The 20,909-nt window shown below is 45.0% G+C and overlaps 1 protein-coding gene across 5 annotated transcripts in view; it reads right to left on the bottom strand.

Moving 5' to 3' along the window:
• Window positions 1-20,627, bottom strand: part of DTX3 (deltex E3 ubiquitin ligase 3) — an 82,258-nt gene extending 61,631 nt beyond the window's left edge. For 2 of the 5 annotated variants that reach the window (XM_088465907.1, XM_088465911.1), the window contains exon 1: window positions 20,253-20,438. The gene's annotated coding sequence lies outside the window, so the exon portion shown is untranslated. Of the gene's footprint in view, window positions 1-5,315; window positions 5,360-20,064; window positions 20,108-20,252; window positions 20,439-20,481 lie in introns of those variants that run through there. The other 3 variants (XM_088465906.1, XM_088465908.1, XM_088465910.1) reach the window with 3 other exon arrangements.
• Window positions 20,628-20,909: the final 282 nt, after the last annotated feature.

Genomic DNA, 20,909 nt, shown 5'->3' with positions numbered 1-20,909 from the left:
GGGGGGATGGCTGTTTGGGGTAACCCCCTAAAGGCGAGAGCAGTCGGGACCGCCAGACAGTCCGCGATGGACGCCAGCACCTGAGAAAACACCGCCCAAGGTGGATCCTGTCCCGAAGTTGGGGGGTTAGAAGGACCATGTAACTGACGGCACCTCATACACAGCCCATCCTGTGATAAATCCTCCATATTCACTCCTGCAGCGCAGAGTCTGCAGGAGTGCAGAGTGGGAGCCGTAGAGCGCTCTATTTCCTCATCAGACATGATACAATATATATATACTGAAATATATATAGCAACACAACAGGGGAGCTCAGAATGTACTCTTGGCGCACCCACAAGTATGCAGCACACAAGCCCACAAATATGGCACCGTGTAGCACACCACAGTATGTGACCGACCTCACAAATACATGAATTTATATAAGTGAGATCCAAGAAAAGCCCTTCCCACACACACCTGTCAGGGCTGTAGGAGAAGGAAAGGGATAGTCATAGACTGACAGTAAGTAGAAATAAAGCACAGTCAGCACTAGCAAAAGTCTCATACAATGCAGAAAGTTAATACTCACTGCACCTTGTCACTACAATCAACCGCCCAGATTCAGTGTCTAGGAGGGCTATAGTGCTGTGTACACTGACCTTTAGCCGGGGAGAGGTACAGAGGGGGACCGACCGCACACTGCCTGCTAGATCTGCGCTCCCACTGGAGAAAAGATGGCCACCGGAGACCTCAGAGGAGGAGTGGCCGCAGGAGGAAGCAGCTTAGCGTCGCCAGACCTAAGCGGAAAGGCGCGCTGAGCTGAGGGGAGGAGCTGCTAAACAGGGAAGGGTGCCTCCCCTGGCTAGCGATTAATCCCAGGGATGCTGGCTCCCGCATAATACCCTGGTGGTCTAGTGGTCCCGCAGGGTATGCCTCAGGAGAGGGGGAGCCTGCCGCCACTGGTTAGTCCAAAAAGTGAGGACGCAGAACCTAAGGTGATACTTTTATTATAGTCTGCAATGAAGAAAAAAGTCATGCAAAGCATTTACATGAAAGCACGTCAAAAGGCAAAATGGGAGCGTTCGCATAAGCTTCAGCCTATAAATTGATTGAGCAACTTACATTTTGTGTATACAGTATTTGTTCAAGTTTACAAGATGATTTTATTTTACATTGAATCAGTTTATGTATAGGTTTAGCCCAATAACAGCAATTTTCAACCTAGCGCCATTGTTTTATATCCACCTGTAAACATTGACAACAAATGCCATTTTAAACAACAATGACCAGTCCATGAGGAGGGTTGAAAAAAAGATGATAGACTCTCAATTATTAGTTAATTGTTCCCGGAACCAAGCTACTTTATTAACATATTGCTAGAACATCTTGACAACCCCAGCCACCCGAACCAAGGGCCTGCTGTAATTACATGCTGTCCCCGGAGTGATTATGCTTACATTAGATGTATAAGATGGTCCAACTCTGCTAGGCTCACCAGTGCTAAGGGCTAAACATATAGTTGACGACCTTTGGGCTCACCCCTCTGGGATGGGGAAGCAAGGCCAGCAGAGCTGAGGGGGGGGTGCTCACAAGTTGGTGGGACGGGGGTGACGCATCATCAGTGGGTCGAACTGCCAACTTCACTTAAGAAGTGAGCGGCCTCTAGGACACTTGCCCACTCTTCCGGCTGTCCAGGAGAGTCACCTTAGATTTGTGAGTTTCCCGGACGAGAGTTAAGGTGCGTACACACTGCGTACACGACTGAACGATAACGATATCGTTATCGTTCAGTCGTCCAATTTATCGTCCATTTTTAAGCCCAAAAAGATGAACGATGACGACGACGCGCGTTCCCGCGGGTCGTTCGTCATCATCGTTCATCGTCAGGTTGCTGCATGTCAGGGAATGGGGGAGAGAGCCCGGCGCTGAACGATATCGTTAATGATATCGTTCAGCGGCTGTGCTCAATGTCATAAACGACATTGAGCACAGCCTGCCGGGGACACACTAGACGATATCGTTCAGGGAGCATATCGTCTAGTGTGTATGCACCTTAATAGTGTTAAAAATTGAAACCTGCAGAATGTGAATGGATCCCGTCAGCGTGAAGTCTTCATTAAGTTACCGTTCTAACGCTACCAGTGTAGAAGAAATACTAATCACAACACATAAAGATATAATAAGGGGATATAAAAACAGAGACTGAGGCTATAGCTAAATTACTAGAATAAGATAAACATTATTAAAAGGTGATATCCACTTTACATCAATGTATCACAATGTAAGGGGCTGCCAGGAGACAAACTAGTGTCAATTGCTGTGCTCACGTTTTTTCGAGCATTTTAAATTTTTCTTAATGGCTTACTTGCCGTGCATACAAGTAAACTGTCTCTATGGGCCTGATTCATTACGGATTGCAATTGCAATAGCGATTACGCAAGCAGTTCAACTGTGATAGTATGCTAATCCATTGCGATCGCTAGGCTGTCGCAGCACTACATGAGAACGCCCCTTTTACCTTACACATATCCGTAATACTGACCCTTAACCTCGTCGCCCACTATGAGTATTCAGGCTGCGTAGGGCATCGCAGTGGCTAATTTATGCACGCCCCTGCAGAGGCGTTTGAATGCCCTTGCACACCTGCGTTTCGATGACCACCCCCGTCACCTCCCACAAACAGCACATCTTGTCAATCACTCAGTGATGGGTCGGCGTAGTCACTGTGATCGCTGTCCCTATTGCAGTGGCCGGTTCGCGCATGCGCAGAATGCAACAATCGCCCTATGGCGTGCGCAATTTCAGTTGAGATCGGTAGTGAATCAGGCCCTATATCCCCTGATCCATCCTATTGTTTACAATATAAATTGGCACTGGGTTGGTCTGTATCTGTGGCACTCAGCTCAGTAACTGTGGAGTAAGATTTGAGAGTGTGGGAATTACACTTGTCACTCTCTCCCATTCCAAACATACAAATCTAGGCAAACCCTCTTTCTAGTTACCAATTTAATAGGGTTTTTCACCTTATTGTCTTATGCATAGTCTCCTGCGACTTACTACACATATTTCTTTTTAACTTCCTTCTGTTCTTTTTGGACATTTATTAATATCAAAAGGCAAAAAGATTTTCAAATAATTCCATTAAAGGCAGACTGGCAGATGCATAAAAGGCCTCCAATCCAAGCCCCACCACTAACAGATCCATTCACAATGGCTCCAATTAATACGAGTAAAGCAGACTTGTTTGAGTCTCCATAGACCTTGGCATTAAAGACAAGTATAAAATGAAATAAGTTTCTGTGTTTGTATGTTTTTCCTATTTAATACCCATAACGTAAGAATATATTTATACAGGTTGAGTCTCCCATATCCAAAATGCTTGGGACCAGGGGTATTTTGGATATCGGAATATTCCGTATTTTGGAATAATTGCATACCATAATGAAATAGCTTGGGAATGGGTCCCCAATATACACACATAATGCATTTATGTGTTATATACACCTTATACACACAGTCTGCAGGTAATTTTATACAATATTTTCAACAATTTTGTGGCTCAAGCAAAGTTTGTGTACATTCATGAAATTCATTTATGTGTCATATACACCTTATACACACAGCCTGAAGGTCATTTTATACAATATTTGTAATTATTTGTGCCTTAGACAAAGTTTGTGTACTTTGAACCTTCAAAAATCAAAGGTTTCATTATCTCAGTCATGCCCAAAAAATTCCGTATTTCAGAATATTTGGATATGGGAGACTCAACCTGTACTAATACGGTGTTAAAGGAAAAAGCTTCTTATTTTTTTATTACAATATCATTGATACAGGCTATTACATTTGGGCCGATAACTTCATGATATACATGTTTCAGTTACTGGCACAATATAGGTGATATCGCTGCTAGATAAAAAAAATAAAAAAAACGGCAACACCATCAGATTTACTATTCTGCGTTTGGACAGTGGATTGGAACCAGACAGTGATGCTCGGCAGTTTAAAAATGGCTACAGTGCAGGCTTTGAGCCAGACCACAGGGGAAAATAACTGCCGCATGTATGTGGCCAATCAGAAGGTGAGTATAACAAAAGAGAAAGACACATTTGTCTATTTGTAGAGCATTTTAGAAAAGAATAGCTGGAAACAATAAAAGTAAGGTGAGGACTTCCAATACACTTTTCATGGGGGTAATCATTGTGTGTTAATGAAAGAGGAAAATTACATTAATAATACTCTTCTGGGGACAGTATTAGTTTACTAATATATTTATGTGCAAAAATAATGTTAAATTGATTAAGAGAGCAATATTATGTATTTATATGGCAATATTAATTGTTAATTGGTGTTAAAAATGTATTTATAAGGGATGCGTTTGGCATCAAGGCGGTCGGGATGCCGACGCATACTGTACGTTACTAGCACCGGAAACCCGATGCATGGCAGGATCCCGGCGCCGGCATCGTGATTGCCGGGATGCTGAAGGTAAGTAGCAAGGTTGGGGGGAGGGTTAGGAATTAGGGTGCGGGGAGGTTAGGTTCAGGCACTAGTGGGGGAGGCAAAGAGGGAGGGTTAGCATACCGACCAACAAGTGTCGCTATGTTAACCCTCCCGGAATCCCGACTGTCAGCATTTCATACCCAGCCCATTTATAATGGGGGCAACATATACTATTTTCTGACTATAAATGGTCCTCACATCACAAAATTATTTTCTAAACATTCAATTTAATATCAAATTCACATTTGTTATTATGTATTTAAAGAAAATAAAAGAAATTCTCACATTTCAGCAGATGTTCTGTATGTAATTTGACATTTGTATGTAATTAAAAAATATGAAAATCGAACTGTAATATCTTGCCCACAGTCTCTAAAACTACATACACACGGTACTACATGTACCACCAACAACATGAAAGATATCTTTCACTCTTGAAGTCATCCTGCCACATCTCTGAACAGGCAAAGTTGACGGTATTGTGCAAGTTGTCCTGCATGTACGGATGATCATAGATATCGTTATCGTGCATGTGGGAACGCGCATCGTTGGACGTTCACTGCATAAAAATGAACGATATGAATGATATATCGTTGAACAATATCGTTATCGTTCATAGATATCATACCGTGAGTATGCACCATAACTCAGAGAGCCTGCCCTATAGTAGGTAGTACATTGGTGTCTGTGTATTCTGTGCACCACGTGATACATAAACACAACATACAAAAACAAAGATGAACATACGTTTATTTTTTGTAAGCAGGAAGCTCACGAAAAGTTTATCATAAATCACTGTGGCAAGCAATAAAAAGAATCTTGTTAATTACCATTTTTCATTGCTTTTCTTCATCCTGCTATAAATGCTTTTAAACTCTGTGCAGTGTCTTGGACTACCAAGGCAACTACAGTCACATGACACATGATATAGCGAAAAGAAAGGCTCTGAAACGCCCCTCCGACCTCTGTCTGAACTGTGCACTGTGACATTTCCCTCTACTTCTCCCCCCTCTGCCATCACATGACATGCTCAGAGATGTGAGCCTGTGAACGCTCCGTCCCATCAAAAAAAAACAACTGTCGCTCCCACTCATCCATTGATGCTGGGGAACCATTGGCTCTCTGCCATCGATGGCAAAACCATCAACAGTTAACCATCGCGGATTGCTAACTATTGATGGTTGATGTCCATCCCTAGAGACAGCCATACCTGAGGTATTGCCATCCAGAGAGGTATTAAAAATTAAGTGATCTTTAGAAGCATAGCTAGGAACAATGGCCCTCATTCAGAGCCGCTCGTTAGCGGCAGTACGCTCGTTCCGAGCGATGTTTGCACATCTGCGCATGCGTACGCTTTTTAGTACGCATGCGCGAACCAGTCAGTGCGGCCGAAAATCGTTTGTACGCTATATAGCGAGTGCCAGCTATTTTGAGTGACAGAATGAGGCGTATGTGGGTGGTAACAGGGGAAGGTGCTTGAAAATGGGGAGTGGAGATCCGAACGCAGGCGTGCTTAAAGGTCAAAACGGGCGTTTTATGGGTGTGTATATTTAAAACAGCAGCGTCAATGACCACGTCACTGGGTTATTTTAGAGCCAGAACTGCTCGCAAATTTGTGGTAGCAAACACCAACCACAAGAATAGCGAGCAGTTCATACGCTGATCGATGTACTCGATTAATCTAATAAATAGCGGACATGACGTATGGTGCGAGCGGCCAGGGGGCGTTTTTAACAAATAAACGAGCGTATGTTTTGCTCGTTCGTTCAGACTTAGAGGTGTGAACAGACTGCAATGTGCGTACGGATCATTTGAATAGCCACCCCTTGTTTTTAAACGAACGACCGCAAATAGCGAACGGCTCTGAATGAGGGCCAATGACTATCAGATAAATGCTTATAGTGTACTTAACTTAAGCTTTTTAAAGATAGCTAAAAAAAATTGCTGTTAAAAGACCCTTTGTGGGATTGTTGCTTTAACTTTCAATTTAATAAAACATTATTATACTGTGGTAAATAGATAGAGCATATTTTAATTAGCCAAATAGCATGATCTAGCAGTGCTGTATCAGGGCTTTAATGAACCCTGTGCCGGCCACGCCCCCTTTGAACATGACATTGTACTGACGTGCAATAGGGGCGGGGTCAACCTGCACCCAGAAGCATCTAGAAGATGCTTTGTGCAGCTATATACATGGCAGGACATCTCTGCACTGTGGCACCGCTCGCACACCTCTAGCTATGGCCTTGTGATCTTGGGTAAGGTTGCGATAATGACCTTGACCACACTACTTATCATTATCAAATATAAATGTACAGATATATATATATAAACTTAATTAAAACTGTGCTGGTGGCAATAAAACACTCTGGTGTTGGCTGTAATGCACATAGTGAGCGGACATGACGTTGCTGGGTCATGTGGAACATGTGGATTGGCTAAATGGTGTATGAACTGGTCAGTGAGCACATGTGCAGATGCTAGTGTTGCTGTTGGTATGATGTGGTGGTTTCAGGATGACAAAAAAAATATAAATCTGGGCTAAATGTCACTGCTATCACTGGACTCTGGGCCTGATTCAGACCCGCTCGCGAGCGCACAGCGCTTGCAAGCGGGTCGATGGTCCCCCACTGCGCATGCCGGCCTGCGCGAGATGCGGCCAGCGACGGGCGCTCTGTCGCTACGGGTCTCGCACCAAATCGGGGCAGCTGTCAATTGTGATTGACAGCTTGCCCCGTTTTGGAGGCTGGCAGGGGGGGGTGGCTGACCAAACTGAAGCGTTCCCAAAGGAACGCCTGCCGTTTGGGGGCGGCACCAATGACATCACGAGTGATGTCAGTGGGTGAGCTTCCGGCTCTATTAGAGCCGAAAGCTCACTGGGGTTTGCGGGAACGAGATCTTACCACAAGGGTCTCATTGCAAGCCCCGATGGTCGCGATGGTCGTGACCATCGCGACCATAACCTGGCCGCTCGCTAAAGCTGTGGGTGGTCACCCACAGCTTAGCGAGCGGCCAGGAGGTCGTCTTTAAAAAAAAAAACAGGGACGCCCTGATTCAGAGCGAGCACTCTCAAAGAACGTCCGGCTCTGAATCAGGCCCTCTGTTTTAGACAATCTTGTCACACACCTATGACACCTGCTGAGCCTGGTATGAATGCTTGCCTTCTTTTGTGAAGGAAACCATTGGTTACATGCATATTGGAAAGTTTTTAATATTGATAGAAAATACACAGTTAGGTCCATATATATTTGCACACTGACACAATTGTTATTTTAGCTGTTTGCCAAACGGACATTTAGTACAGGGGCCCCAGAGCAGTGGTCTTCAACCCGTAGCTTGAGGCCGTAATTTGGGTAGCTCTCCTAGCTGCAGTACTGCTGAGGCACTTAGAAGGAAGTGACCTCTGACAAAGCCTTGGGTGGAGCGTCAAGTAATTGCCATAGGGCGACACAATACGTGACGGACACCATCTAGACATCACAGGAGTCGACTGCATTTGAGGCGAGTGACTCCTGCCCAGCCCTGCCGAAAAATCACACAGCAGCCCTGCCTATATTTTTAGCTCCTCTACTGTACTTACCTCCTTGGAGCCGGTAATTAATAAGTGCAATGTGAAACAATATCACTGTATTAATTAAATGCATTGTTCTTTTCTATTAAACATTTTCATTAAATGATCTTTCATTTTTCAGTTATTAGCCAGATTTTTTAATTTTTTTTTTCAAATATTTTAGTAGCTCTTCAGGTTTCATTTTTCTCGAGTAGCACACATCCCAATTAAGGTTGGCGAATACTGCCCCAGAGGGATGTGTCCTTTCGCCTCTGCTTTTTTCTTTATATAAAATCGACTGCACCTCTAGTGAGCCATCTGTGAAACTCCTGAAGTTTGCGGACGATACTAAGATTATAGGCCTCATCAAGGATGGTGAGGAGTCCGCTTATAGAAGGGAGGTTGAAGGGCTGGCCTTTGGTGTAGTCGGTATATTTTGGAGCTAAAGCCACAAAAAATGATAGACATGATAGTGGATTTCAAGAGGCATCCACCTGTAATGTCTGTTATTATCAGTGACACTGTGGTGTTTGGGGTGGATTCCTTCAGATTTTTGGGTTCTGTGATTTCCCGCGACCTGAAGTGCGGGTCTAACACAGACGCCATTGTGAAGAGGGCACAGCAGAGACTGTACTTCTTGCAAAAGCTTAGGAAGTTTTATCTGCCACAGGAATTGTTAACCCTTTTTTGTTCAGCAATAATTCAGTCTGTTCTCTGTACATCAATTATTGTTTGGTTTGGTTCTATTACGAAAAAGGAGAAGAGTAGACTTCAAAAGGTAGTTAGGGCTGTGGAAAGAATTACTGGAATTGACCTCCCCTCTCTTCAAGATTTATACTTGACCAAGGTCAGTAGGCGAGTTAGTAATAATGTTGCAGATCAAACACATCCGGGCTGTCATCTATTCCAATTGCGTCCCTCTGGTAGGCGTTGTAGAGCGCAACATGTGAAAACTTCTAGACATTTGAACAGTTTTTTTCCACAGGCTGTTATTGTGTTAAAAAATGAGGAGTGCAGGGGGTGTGGGATGCTTTTTTGGAAACGGGGTGTCCTGGTTGACTGGTATTGTGGTATGGTTGTTTGGTATTGTAGTTTTTCATGTGAGTTTTATAGGAGAGTGCTAAATAAGAAATGAATTCTTGTAAATAAAGCTGAATCTGATCTGATCTTATTTTTATTACAGTTACAGTATATAATGAAGTAGGCATATCATAATTCAAGTTTACCATAAAGAGAAGATTGCATGAGAGCAAATACAGAGGGTTCACCACAAGGTGCAAACCATTCATAAGCCTCAATAATAGAAAGGCCAGGTTAGACTTTGCCCCCAAAAAAAAAAAAAACATCTAAAAAAGCCAGCCCCATTCTGGAACAACATTCTTTGGACAGATGAAACTAAGATCAACCTGTACCAGAATGATGTTAAGAAAAAAGTATGGAGAAGGCTTGGAATGGCTCATGATCCAAATCATAGCACATCATAGCGTTCCCGCTAGGCTGTTTTAGCGGGGCGCGGCGCCCTGCCCTCCAGAAGGAGGGCAAAAAGCGCCCTGCCCTAACAGCCTGCAGGAACTGTCTTCACCCGCGGGTCGCAGTGTCCCGCGGGTGAAGAAATGTGCGGTGACCCGGTCACCGCCGGAGAATAGACGCCGGGCGCATGCGCCCGGCATCTATTCTCCCTGTCTGCAGGGCTTGGGGGCTGCCCGGCGTGTCCTTAAGTGCCGGGCACGCCCCCAAGAGTGACGAAAAGGGGACGCATCTTATAGACACGCCCCCTTTCCGATGACCACGCCCCCTTCTCGGGCACGCGCGCCGCAGGTGCGCGCACGAATGTGCCCTCTCTAGCTCCGGCACCCTGCCTCGCGCCGGAGCTAGAGTGAACACTACATCATCTGTAAAACACAGTGGAGGCAGTGTTATGAATGGCTTCCAATGGCACTGGGTCACTAGTGTTTATTGATTTGTTTTTCCAGCACATCCTAGAGATGCTCAATCAGATTGAGATTTGAGGTATCTGGAGGCTACACTGAACTCTTTATCATGTTCCTCAAGCCATTCCTGAACAATTTTTGCAGTGTGGTAGCGCTATCAGAGAATGTTGTTGCCATGAAGGGGTGTACTTGATCAACAGCAATGTCTAGGTACAGATATGTCCTCCGTCGTTGTTGCTGCAGTCAAATTAAATAGCCCTCCTAGTAACGCGTAGTCCATTGCTTGTTTACCCATGCCGAGCTTCTTTTCCTCCGTTTTTTTGCTGCAAATGTGTCCTACAGTATTTGCAATGCGATGTCAGTAAAAAGCCTGCTTGTGCTTCTTACTCGCATCACATTGCGAATAAGACACGTTTGCCGGGGGTTCTCATGTGCCCTGTGTTAAGCTGGGTACACACTGACCAATGTGTATTTGCAATGCGATGTCAGCCAAGCCTGCTTGTGCTTCTTACTCGCATCACATTGCCAATAAGACACATTTGCCGGGGGTTCTCATGTGCCCTGTGTTAAGCTGGGTACACCCTGAGCGATGTGTACCCAGACGATATGACAGCCCTTCGGGTACACATCAGAACCAGGGTACACATCAGAACAAGGTAATGAACGACGGAATGATACCTTGTTCCCTCCGTCATTACCTGCAATGGGGCCGCATGCAATATCGTCCAGTTGGACCTACAGCACAGACGACCGGACAATGTCACAAGCAGCCGCGGGAGCACGCATATTAGCCGTACATACTGAGCGATGCAGCCGATATGTCGTTTCGATTCGGCTGGAAACTACATATCATTCCGACATCGTCTATGTGTGTACCCAGCTTCACGCGACTCATAACACACGGAGGATAGATGATGAAGAACATATGGTACGTGGTACATGTCAAAGTAAATCCACATGAATGCCGGGAGCCAAGGATTCCCAGCAGAACATTGACCAGAGCAACACACTGCTTCTGCTGGCTTGCCTTCTATCCATAGTGCATTCTGGTGCCATCTCTTCCCCAGGTAAACGATGCATACACACCCTGCTGTTCATGTAATGTAAAAGAAAACATGATTCATCAGACCAGGTCATTTTCCACCATTGCTCCATGGTCCAGTTCTGAAGCTCACATGCCCATTGTAGGCGCTTTCGGTGGTGGATAAGGTCAGCATAGCCACTCAAGGATCAGCATAGCCACTCTGACCGATCTGTGGCTACACGGAAAGCTGTGGTGCACTTTGTGTTCTGACACCTTTCTATTATATCCAGCATTAACTTTTTTAACAATTTGTGCTACGGTAGCTCTTCTCTGGGATAGGACCAGATGGGCTGGTCTTTGCTACCCATGCACATACATGACCCAACAAGACCTATCGTTCTGGAGATGCTCTGACCCAGCCATTTAGCCATCACAATTTGGCCCTTGTCTAGATATTGGGGGTGCGTAAAGTCAAACACCCACAGAGGTTATGTGCCATATTGTACACAATTCCAAAAAAGATGTATTCAACCACAAAATTAACAACACCAATAACACCATACAACTACTCTACTGTTGGGGGACCCTATACTTCCACTATCCACTATTTTATGCAGCCCTCTATGACCCCATGGGACCTTCAGCAACATACTATTTGGGGTTCCTTTTCCCACTTGTTTTGTCAAGTAACCTCATATACAAACAGGATATTATTATTTGGACCCCTCTAGGCTCGCCTGGCCATAGGTATGACCCTAGATTGCCTAATGGATGATTTGGCTCAGCCTTGTCTAATATCAGATGACATGTAGTAAAATACTCTGTGCTGCTGGGACCATTCGAAAGATTTGATGTCTGGAGTAATACTCATAATATGGTAAATACCAGCAAACATTTTGATGATCTAATTGGCTACAGATTATTCTACCCTGACTTCAAAATTTAAAAATGTAAGACAATCCAGACAAGCTTAGCTAACAATTTCATACCATAAGGTACTCAGACCCTGGTATAGTAACCATTTATTTGTGTATCAGTGAAGATATCCTGTCTTGATGTTGCAGGAATTTGCATAGATTTTGTAGTGCACACACAGACCCGAGATAGTGTAAAACACTTACAAGCCACTATTTCCAGCGGGGCACTTTTTGCTTGCAGCTAGGCTCATTATATAAAGGAAGTGTATTACACTGTGCATGTAAATCTGAGCACTCAAAATCAGAAAATGCATCAATAACATAAAATGTCATCTCCAAAATTGCTTTCCTTTATTAATTGATATTTATATAATATCCAAAAAGGTCAGGGCCCAGCAGTAAACTGGAATCTGTTTTAACTTACATTTTTTTTGCAGTTTAACTTTTTAGACACAAAATTAAAAAGATCTGCAAAGATTGCAAAATTAAGAGTTATGGTATTACATACCTATGTTAACTCTTTTTCTTCGAGGTCCATAGAAATTACCTTGGGGTATGTGGTTGGAGTGATCCAGGCACCAAACAGTTAACAAGCTCTCAGCTCCCAGGATGCACATGGGTCCTCCTCCATATATATCCCGCCCCAGGCTACAGGCAGTTAGTTTGTTACCAAGCCCAAGCAGGAGAAGGAAAAAGATGAGAAGGAAGGACAATTGTACGTTAGACACACTCTCTCTTAAGAGGAAATAAAAAAAATTAAAAAGCACAGATTAACCAATAACAAAGGTGCGTTAGGGTGGGTGTCCTGTGAACCCTATGGACCCCGAAGAAAAAGAGTTAACAAAGGTATGTTATACCATAACTCTTAATTTCTTATTCGGGGTCCATAGGGTCCACAGAAATTACCTTGGAGACGTCCCAAAGCAGTTCCCTTAAGGGTGTGGACGCTCCTGTGTTTCAGTAGAAAGGAGAATTCTATGCCCAAAGGAAGGATCTTGAGAGGCAAATGTGTCAAATGGGTAAAATTTGACAAAGGTGTGGACGGAAGACCACGTGGCTGCCTTGCACAACTGTTCAGCAGAGGCACCACAACAAAACGTCCACGATGGTTGAGTAGCATAAACTGTCACTGGGTTTGGAACAGAGAGATCAGCTTGTGTGTAAGCTTGAGAGATTGTCATACGAAGCCATGTAGCCAGTTTGTTTGTTAGCTGGCCAGCCTCGCTTATGACAGCCATACAACACAAAAAGAGAATCTGATTTCCTAATGGAGTTGGTGCGATCCACGTAGATTTGTAGGGCGCGTACAACACCCAGAGAAGCTTCACCTGCCGAGAGGCCCGAAGACTGGAAAACTGGAACCACAATTTCTTCATTTACATGAAACCGGGACACAACCTTAGGAAGGTAACACGTCCTAGTACAGCTCTATCATGATGAAAAATCAAAAACGGAGAGCGAATAGAAATGGCTGCCAAATCAGAGACCCTACGGGCAGATGCAATAGCAAGAAGAAAAACTGTCTTTGCTGTCAACCACTTAAGGTCTACTAATTTCAGGGGTTCGATTGGGGGAGCCTGTAGAGCCCTGAGAACCAACGTCAAATCCCACGGAGCTACTGGAGGAACAAAGGAGGCTGAACCCTCAGAACACCCTGAAAAAACATCCTAACATCAGGCAACGGGGCGATCCTTCGCTGAAACCAAACTGCAAATGCAGATGCCTGAACCCTCAGGGTGGCCAGACAAAGACCCCGGTCTAATCCAGCCTGAAGAAAAGACAGCACTCGAGAGACCCTAAACACTTCAGGATCATATTTTCTATGTTCACACCACTGAAAATAAGAGTGCCAAATTCTGTAATAAATGCGGGCAGAGGAAGGTTTCCGTGCCCTAAGCATTGTCTGAATTACAGAAGTGGAAAAACCTTTGGCCCTCAAAACGGAAGTTTCAAGAGCCACATCGTCAAAGAAAGTAAGGTCTGGATACAGTTAGGGACCCTGTATTAACAGGTCCGGCCTTAGAAGAAGAGGCCACAGAGTGTCTATGGAGAGAATCTGAAGGTCGGCGAACCAATGTCGTCTGGGCCAAGCAGGGGCTATCAGTATTACTGTCCTGCCCTCCTGCTTGAATTTCCTGATGACCTTTGGAAGGGAAAACGGAGGAAACAGATATGCCAGTCTGAAGTTCCACTTCACTGCTAGAGCGTCTACAAACTCGGCTGCAGGATCCCTGGTTCTGGACCCGTACCTGGGGACCCTGTGGTTGTGGCCTGAGGCCATGAGATCTATCTCTGGAAGACCCTATCTATCCACTAGGCTCTGAAATACCTGTGGATGAAGAGCCCACTTTCCGGCATGTATATCCTGCTGACTTAGGAAGTCTGCTTCCCAATTGAGGACTCCTGGTATAAATACTGCCAAGATCGCTGGAAGATGACATTCTGCCCAGACCAGAATGTTTGACACTTCCGCCATGGCAGCCTGACTCCGCATGCCTTCCTGATGAGGGAGGCTACTGTCGTGGCGTTGTCGGACTACCTGGACAGACCTGCCCTTTAGAACCTCCTGTGCCTGAACTAGCACTCTGAATACTGCACGTAGTTCTAGGACGTTTATGGGCAGAAGACTTTACCTGGTCATCCACTTTCCCTGAAATGAGTGTCGACCCGTCACTGTGCCCCTTCCGCGGAGCTTGACATCGGTAGTGAGGAGCACCCAATCTTCAATCCAGAATGGGTGTGACTTTATTGAGTGGTACTCCCCGTTCCAATGTGAGAGGATTAACCATTGCAATGGTCTGGAGTGGAATTGAGCACATTCCACCATGTCGAAGGTGGACACCATGGATCCCAGAACCTGCATTGCTGAGTGAACAGATACTGACTGGTTGTGGAGAAATCTGCATATCCGCAACTGAAGGGCCGCAATCTTGTCTTCTGGCAGATATATCCTCTGTGCCAGAGAATCTAAGCGTGCCCCTAGATGTACCATCTGTGGACTTCTTCCAATTTATGATCCACCCACTTCTGTGTAAACAGGTAATCATCAGTCTGAGATGATGCTGCAACACCGGTGGAGATTGTGCCAATATCAGGAGATCGTCCAGGTATGGCAGTATTATGACTCCCTGGCGCCTGAGGCAGGCCATCATTCCCACCATGACTTTGGTAAACACCCAAGGGTCTGTTGACAACCCAAAAGGCAGCGCCTCAAATTGGAAATGTTTCTGCAGCACCGCAAACCTCTGAAACCATTGATGGGATGGTGTAATTGGCACATGAAGATATGCATCCTGAATGTCCAAAGACACCATAAAATCCCCTGGTTCCAATGCCAACACAATTGACCATATGGAATCTGGGTACCCGGATAAATGTATTGAGGCCCTTTAGATTCAGAATAGGCCGGTAAGACCCATTGGGTTTTTGGATCAAAAACAGGTTGGAATAATAACCCTTTCCTAGTTGATTTACTGGAACCCGGATTATTACCCCTGAAACCAGCAAAGAATGAATGGCCTGCTGGAGGGCCAAGGCTTTTGCACACTCCGCTGCAGGAGCTGTGCTAAAAAACCTTTGCGGGGTAATTCTCCAGAAGGTAAGGGCATACCCTTGAGAGACCACCTCCTGAACCTAGGCGTCTGTTGTTGTGACATGCCAGGTGTCCGAAAACTGAAGAAGTCGGCCTCCTACCCTAGAATCCCCCAGGGGGAGGCCTGCCCAATCAGGCTGCGGGTTATCCTCGGACTTGGAAGCCGGATGTCTGTTTGGCCAGGGTTTCTTAGATTGCGGTTTCCTGAGAGAACTGGTTCTAGAGGAAGACTGACCTTTTGCTTTTCCTTGTGACCGAAAGGCTCCAAAGAACGACTGCCTTAGGTCTAGGAGTCGATGTTGAGGGTAGCAACAATCTTATCCAGTTCAGCACCAAACAGAATACCTCCTGTAAACAGAAGGGATTCCAAGGCTTTATTGGATCCTGCATCTGCTTTCCAGTTCCTTAACCAAAGGGCTCTGCAAGCCACGACTGAGACCGCTGATGCCAACCAACGCTGCCTCTCCCAAATAGGAAGCCGCCTCCTTAACATAGGAGATAATTGTCAGCTGTTCTCTAGAAGCTTCTGGAAGAATGTCTTCCAGTGCCTTCATCCATTCTTCAACGGCTTTAGACACCCAGGCAATAGCCATGGCCGGGTGAATAACAGCTCCTGATAGAGAAAAGACCGCCTTGAGACAGGCTTCACGTCTCCTATCTGTGGAACCCCTAAGAGAGGATGCAGCGAGTATGGGCAACGTGGCGCTCCTGACCAGATGTGCCACATGCGCGTCTACTGAAGGCGGAACTTCCCATTTGGCACACTCATCTGGTGGAAGGGGGTAAAAAGCCGCAACCTTTTCTGTAATATGGAATCGCATGGAGAACTACATGCTTCTCACATAAGTTCCGAGAGGTGCTCAGATTTGGGAAATTCAGCTTTCACAAATTGTGGTGCTTAAACACTGGAGCCTTTCTTTGCACTGGCTCCTCATTATCTATGTTTAGCACAGCTTTGACCGCTCTAATCAAAGAGGGGATGTCCGCTGCTGGAAAATAGTCCTCCTCTCCTGAGAGAGATTCCTGAGAGGAGCCCGGTATATCCCCATACTCATCAGAAGATGCACCAGAGTCAGTAGGCTGGACGGAATGATAGGATGAGGCCGACCGCTTTCTGGTTTTGGGCTGTATCGGTCTAGCTGCTTGCAGTGGTTGCTGAAAGGCAGCAAAGGACGAAGCCATACTCTGACCTGAGTGGGCATAAAGATCCATCCAGGACAGATGCATAGGGGGCATAAACATAGTAGGTTGTAGCTGCTGAGGGTACCCCATAGGCGAAGCCAGCCTGGGGGCCGCCAGTCAGTCTACAACCTGCGCCATGATCTGGGAAAAGGAAGCACAAGGTGGTTCCTGCCCAGGAGCTAGTAGGTTTGACTGATATGGTGTCTCCTTAAAACAGTGACCACATAATCCATCTTGTATGAAATCCTGAGGGGATAACCCCGCTTTACAGGCCATACAGGACACCAGCACAGGGGCTTCAGCCACCAGTTTCTCAGTTTCTTTGGACATAACAATATCGCTAATGCTATGCAAAGTACTTACACAATGTGACAATGTTTCACACCCAAAATAACCCACACACCTGTAGCAAAGGGCTTATGAGGAGAAACAGCAGTGATATATCACTGACAGTTATTCAGGAACAAAAAGGCACAGCAGATTTCACAAGTCACATGCAATGCAAATGATATACAATATAAATTATATATATATATATATATATATATATATATGCATTAAGCTCTTTGAATCAACTATAAACAGCCTCAGGCCAAGTAGGATATCGAGCTCTGTATAACCTGTCACCTAGGGAGAGGCATACAGAGAGACAGACCCAACCTCCTGAGAACACAGCCAACGAGAGCACCCGAGAGTGGTCTCTGGGCGACTCATATAGTGGGAGGCTGGGCATAGCAAATCAGACGTGGGAAACCTCAAATCTGGACCAGCGTCTGGGCCTCGAGAGGGGCAGCCGGGGAGAGCGTACTTCCCCTCTGCTGTATAGATCCACCCGGCACACTGACATGGCCGCCGCCATTTACTTTACCCCCGGGTGTCAGGATCCCTCATGTCCCGGTGGTCCAGTGTGGGAGGCAGTTTACCTGGCTCCTCACTAGAGCGTCCTCCAGCGAGTCTCCACCGCCGGAGACACAGACTGCCAGGTGGTTCCCCGCCACAGCGGCCGCTGGGAACCACCTTACCTGCATCCCCGATGTTCCCGGGTACAGTCCTGGGCTCAGCTTCTGGCACCCGCCAAAATCACCAGTTCCCTCACTGTGTTGAGGTGCCAACGGGGGAAGACGGAGCAGCAGCACGGGTGTCCATATGGACGCCTAGTGCTGCTTCCTCAAAAATAACAAAAAAAAATAAAAAATAGTTTGGGACTGCTTGCCTCCTGCGCACCAAACAAAAAACTAACTGCCTGTAGCCAGGGGCGGGGTATATATAGAGGAGGACCCATGTGCATCCTGAGAGCTGAGAGCTTGTTAACTGTTTGGTGCCTGGATCACTCCAACCACATACCACAAGGTAATTTCTGTGGACCCTATGGACTCCGAAGAAGAAATGCTTCCCTGTAGATGGACCAAGATATTGTTCACACCTATTTACACACATTGCGTAAAAAAAAGCTGCAGTTGTTTATAAACATATTTAGTTGTGCAGCATTATTCATATGCTCTGCAAAAAAACATCTAAGCTCATATTAAAACATGTTAACAAATTCTCTACCAGTAGGGGCACTGTTGGAGAGTAGGCCTGGCCTGTTAAATCCTGAGACTTTTCTTCATGGAAGAAAACCCTGGTTATAATTTCGCTCATGTTTACACAGATATAGAAGTATACTTTTATACCCCAATCTAAAAGTTTTACCGCCTGTGCACACTGTAATACCGATTGGTGTAGCCTTATACTCCACCATCGGTCGCACCATCAAAACTTGCACAAGCCCTATGCTTGTGGCCACTTGCACTGACACGCCCACGACACTCCCATAATACACCCTCCTAGTCACCGCCCAGGAACGCCCACCACTTTGCCACCACATTTTTGATACTGCCTGTCTAAATCGCAACAGCACCATTGTGCGTACATTCTGGGTAACACGTGTCTTTGTTTTTATAATATTTTCGCATATGCGCAGTTGCAAAGAAAATTGCTCAACTACATGAACACCGCCACTGCATGCGGTTCTGAATCAGGCCGTCAGGAGTACATGTATGTATGTATGTACAGTAAATATGTGTAGTTCTTTGTGTATTAAAAAAAAGGATACATTCTATGTATGTACATATGTGTAGATCTGTGTATTAACAATAAAGTATACATTCTAACATATTAAAGTAAAATAAACTTATATATAACAGTAACATTACTAATACAGTTTGTATAATAAAATATTTTATATGCTCTACAAAGTACATGATGCACTTAGAATTTGCTGTACTTATTAAAAATAGGCATCACTATAAGAAATGAAAAACATCATATAATATACTAACAAATATACCGATACTGTGTTTGTATGAAATAAAGAATTTATGCCAATTTTTTTTAAATGGACAAATGAGCTGTGGAGGTTATATGTGATATAACACTGTTGAAGCCAATAACAAAAGGCATTTTATACAGGGTAAACATCTATGACATCATCCATACTTCCGGACTATACCACAGCTAACATGCATTATTAACTAACGGCCTGTGTGCTGTACTGTACACTGCAGTCATATTATATATATATATACACACACACACACACATATTTGTTGTAAAACTAGGTACTTGTTTTCGTTTCCAACTTTTTATTCTCAATCCTGCATTTTCTTTCAGTAGCCTTTAAGGAAACTTCTTAGCAGCAGCTTGCATTTAAGCCAGACTCAGAATGTATTTCTGCTCAGGCCTTGGGGCCATAGACAGACATTATTAATGTAGATTATTTGTATTAGAAATGTGTTTAACCCACAAGTTTCCACTGAGATGTACAATGAATTGTACAGTTTCTCACGGCAAACCTGAAAATAATCCCCACAGGGTAGTATTGTGTTACAGATATCTTGTTAAATGATTATTAGAACATACCTACTGTACAAAGAAAACAAATAGACATCTAAAGAAGATGCTTCTCTAATGTTTCAAAATAAAATATTTTAAGCAGTTTTGAACAGTTTCAGAATGCATATTTAGGATTAACAAAACAAAGTGACCACTTACATATAAACAAACCGTGTATACCTGCATATTGGTATTTGTTATATTGTGACTGTACATACACATTCAAATATAGTAAAATGGAGGTTTATGTTTGTCTCTATATAATCCATACTATATTCATACAATCATTATAAAGCCATATGCCCTCTAGTGTATATGCTATAAATGTACATGTATGCACTGAGATAAACACGTATGTAATGAGTGATCATAAGAAACAAAGAGAGGGGGTAGTTTTGCACTGAGACCAGGGACAGCAGGCGCCTGGAAATGGTCAATGTATAATATTATGTCATGAATCCATCAGCTGCCAGCCTGCCACCCCAGTCCCCTGCCCACCCCTGTCTTACCCTGTATGTATGGCACAGCAGCAGTCCCCTGTATGTCTGCATGGCATGCTGCTGTATTTCCTGTACACAGAAGCCATGGCAGGCTCCCTCCCCTTCCTATCCCACCCAGGCTACGGAGCATTAGTGACAGTGTTGGTTTAGTATGGCAAACAATAATAATAATAATCATAATTACATGAGATACGCACCCAGATGCCAGTGTGAATGTTCCAGCTACACAGGCCGGGCACGGTATAAAGATGTGCCCTGCTGCTGTAACCGGCCGCTATAACGGGCATCTCCCATACCACCCGTCCGTCATGCCCTGGGCCTGTCGCTGGCAGAGCCACACACAGCTCCTATCCTAATGCAGCCGTGACATGCAAAGCCTGTGTCAGGAGGGGATGGTGTGCAGAACATGTCTGTAGGATTACATACCTCCCATCACAGCAGCCATAATACAGCAGGTCACATGGGTGTTGCGTTGCAGGAATGGTCATAGCCATAGCAACAGCGAGGAGCTTGCAGGAGAAGGAGGATAGGAGATCCCTGCACTGGTGGTGATTAGGAGGCAGAGAGGTGATGGTGTGACATTCCCTCCCCCTCCTCCTCCTCCTCCTCACCTTGTCCTAACACAGGCTCCTCACAAATGGGTGCTCTCAGGGGGTGCAAGGAAATCAACTTCATGCATATTATTACATGCAAGAGATATGTAGTTTCAATCTGCCCCCATGTATCTGAAGAGGGTGCTGCTGGGAGTATCACCAGTACATTTTTATTGGTAGGGAGCCCCCACGAACCCAAACCATGCCCTGCAATAGTTTCTAGACACCTTGTGAAGTTATTGCTCCCAAGCAAGTGCCTAG

This window comes from Taudactylus pleione, unplaced genomic scaffold (assembly GCF_031769625.1).
Source record: "Taudactylus pleione unplaced genomic scaffold, aTauple2 ptg000065l, whole genome shotgun sequence".
Taxonomy (NCBI): Eukaryota; Metazoa; Chordata; class Amphibia; order Anura; family Myobatrachidae; genus Taudactylus; species Taudactylus pleione.
This window is presented reverse-complemented; position numbering and strand designations above follow the sequence as displayed.